The following is a 3607-nucleotide window of genomic DNA, read 5'->3' as shown; positions in this document are numbered from 1 at the left end:
TTTTCTTTTTGGGAAACATATAAATATATTTGACTTGATTTATCAAATTTTTATATGATAGAACAAATCTAGATAAACATAATTTATGTAACACACTTATAGTTTGGTATATTTACATTATAGCTATATAAGATGGATCGGATCTATCGCATCATACTATGTAATATAATTTTTGTTTTAATACAAATATCCGTGCTTTTTTCTTTCTTGTAAAAAAATGCAATTACGTGGTGCAAAAAAGTCAATCACATGCACGCATACTTCGATTAGGTGATGTAAAAAGTCAATCACATGCTTCGGAAAGGTTCTCTGCATGTGACTCTTGAAAACACAAGTAGCTACTCTCTTTTCTCTAATCAAACATTATTTTTGTGGCCAAGCGAAGGGCCTGCAGATCTTATCCGATCAGACTGTACATATTTTCTCTAGTCAAATATTATTTTGTTTCCAAAAGCATTCCAATCGGAGCAGCTTCAAACTACTGAATTCCGAACCCCCAAATCCTTGAGTTCAGATAGCGTTAGTCCTTCTTGAACAACGAACAAAAGGTGCGTTCTGGTCCTGCCTGATTATTAGGATTGGGGAGTTCATACTATTAAGAAGAGGACCAGGGACTCTGTAACTCATGCATAATATGGAACCGTGTTGAATGTTTACAGAGGTCGTTATTTTGCTTAGCAATTAATTTTTTGAGTTTTTTCTTTTTAAATGAGATTATATGAGTGTTTTAATACATAAGTCATCAGTCTAAGATCAAACTATCAATCCATTTATTCCTTCTCAGACGAAGAATTTGTCTCAGGCTGAAGAATCAGTTGGGATGTTTACATGGCGCAGCCTTGTTCTGATAGCCTTCAGCACCCTCGTCATACAGCATATCCCTGCACAGGATCAGGGACATACCACTTTCGCGTTCCACGGATTTAATGGAACCAACTTGATTTTGGATGAGGGTGCTTCAGTTATCCGCTCCCAATCCGTTCTAGCCCTCACAAATCGCTCGCAATCCCTGATCGGTCGCGCGCTGTATTCAATTCCTCTGCAGATGAAAACAAACAAGACGCTTTCTTCCTTCAGCACTACCTTTATTTTCAGCATAGTGCATCCCCGCGCTGAGGCAGGCGGGAACGGAATGGCCTTCATCGTCACCCCCTACACATCTCTCATGGGCGCTCTGTCGGCCGAGTATCTGGGTTTGCTTAACTTCAGCAGCAACGGACACGCATACAATCACTTGTTCGCAGTGGAGTTCGATACGAACAAGAATGTGGATGTCAATGATACCGACGACAACCACGTGGGCGTGGACATCAACAGTCTCTTCTCTGTGAATACCAATCCTGCCGGGTATTGGAATGGGAAGGACTTCCATGGAATCAGCCTCAAGGGCGGACGGAACATACAAGCCTGGATCGATTACGATCATCTTCAAAGCCGCCTCAATGTTACCATCACGTTGGCCGGCTTGTCCAGACCGGAGAGACCGCTGATATCTCTGAAAATCGATCTGCACAGCGTTCTGCAAGAGAAGATGTTCGTCGGCTTTTCAGCGGCAACAGGGAATTTCGTTGAAGACCATTACGTTCTGGCGTGGAGTTTCACCACCGAAGGTAAGGCACCAAACCTCGATATCTCGCGTCTGCCTTCCTTTGCTGATACTTATTCCAAACACCGAAGCCGGGAAGTCATAGCCAGTGTTACACTGGGAGCTCTGGTTCTCTTTTTTCTGGTAGCTGTCGCTGTTTTTCTTCACAGGGCGAATTCCAAGGAAACGGTAGAAGAATGGGAGCGAGATTTCTGGCCCCATAGATTTAGTTACAAGGATCTCAAGATCGCCACGAAGGGGTTCCGGGACGAAAATATTTTGGGGTGCGGGGGTTTCGGCAGGGTTTACAAAGGCATTCTCCCCGGCAGCGGCCAGGAAGTTGCAGTGAAATGCATAACGAAGGAGTTCGGTGAGGGAATGAAGGGATTTGTGGCAGAGATATCAAGCATGGGACGCCTGCAGCACCGGAACCTTGTTCAGCTCCGTGGGTGGTGCAGGAGGCACAGGCAGCTGTTCATCGTTTACGACTACATGCCAAACCTCAGCCTGGATAAATTCATCTTCGGGAACCCGACCACGCTCCTCCCGTGGTCTCAGCGATACGTGATCCTGAAGGGCGTGGCGGCGGGGTTGCTGTATCTGCACGAGGAATGGGAGAAGAGGGTCATCCATAGAGACATCAAGTCGAGCAACGTGCTTCTTGATTCGGAACTGAATGGGCGGCTTGGAGACTTCGGCCTCGCGCGGCTGTATGATCACAGCGAGAATCCTGAAACGACTCATGTGGTGGGAACGATAGGGTACATAGCACCGGAGCTGATACACACGGGGAAGGCCACTCCCAGCTCGGACGTGTTCAGCTTTGGGGCTCTGCTGTTGGAGGTCGCGTGCGGGAGGAAGCCGGTGGATCCATCCGTGGACGCGGAGGAGATATTATTGGCGGAGTGGGCATGGAAGTTGTACAGCAAGGGGAAGCTGCTGGAAGTGGTGGATCCGAAGCTAGGGGAAGAATATGATGTGACGGAGATGGAGAGGGTACTTAAATTGGGGTTGCTGTGTTCCCATCCAGATCCGGAGAACAGGATGAGCATTCGCCATATTTGTCAAATACTGGAAGGCGAAGCTCCTCTTCCTGACCTCCGCGAAGATTGGGTTAACGTGATCAGTATTAGCGGTCTTTCTCCGGGAGGCCTTTTCAGGTACTCATCTAATGAGATTTTGCAGGAAGTGTCGAGCAAAAGGCAGTCAGAAAGAAGGTTCGCGCTCAGTTCGGCTTCTATTTTGTCGGATCGAGTTGTTGATTGAAAATTTGTGTGGGTGGTACGGTGCTTTTCCAGAACTATCAAACCCTACAAACAATTTCACGTTGAGGATCTGTTCAATAAACATTATTTCAAAATACAGAGTGACGTTTGATCCATCTAACGGTATATAATATAAATATGCAATAGTGATCTATGTGCTAAAATCTAGGAATAAGGTGCGTTTATGAAGATATTATATGTGCTAAATTCTAGGAATAAGGTGTGTTTATGAAGATATTATTTTGTTAGTCAGCCAATCTAGATTATTTTACTCTAGATTTATTATTCTAAGAAGAATTAAATCTCTTTACATGTAAAATTTTTTTTGGAGTGTAGAATTTGAGAAAAAGTTTAGGAGGAATTTGATCTCTCTAGGAGCATGATAGATGGATCTAGGCTCGTTAGCACCAATGACACATTTTAGATTATTATTATTATGTATATGTTTGACACATTTTAGATTATTATTATTATGTATATGTTTGAGATAAACTTCTCACTTCGAAATTTACATTATGTTTTCTTTGTTTGATATGATTATATCATTCATAGTGGTTTATGCGTTTATGTGTTTGGATTTAGATGGTAATGTTTGTGAATGTTACAATTATTGTGTTATATTTCTATATGTGTATGTAATTGTTTGTTAGTAATTAGTTGGTCATGAAGAAGAAACACAATCTTGTCAATAATTTGCAAGATGATTGATACTGAACATTTACCTAATTTAATTTTAGGTATTGCAACTTTTGACAAT

The 3607-nt window shown here is 42.9% G+C and overlaps 1 pseudogene; it reads left to right on the top strand.

The window, feature by feature from the left end:
- Positions 1 to 463: 463 nt before the first annotated feature.
- LOC149161590 (L-type lectin-domain containing receptor kinase SIT2 pseudogene) lies at positions 464 to 3094 on the top strand (annotated as a pseudogene).
- Positions 3095 to 3607: the final 513 nt, after the last annotated feature.

Source organism: Pinus tabuliformis, chromosome 5_2, assembly GCF_031772625.1.
Source record: "Pinus tabuliformis cultivar Carrire ecotype Pingquan chromosome 5_2, CPIR1, whole genome shotgun sequence".
Taxonomy (NCBI): domain Eukaryota; kingdom Viridiplantae; phylum Streptophyta; class Pinopsida; order Pinales; family Pinaceae; genus Pinus; species Pinus tabuliformis.
This window is presented reverse-complemented; position numbering and strand designations above follow the sequence as displayed.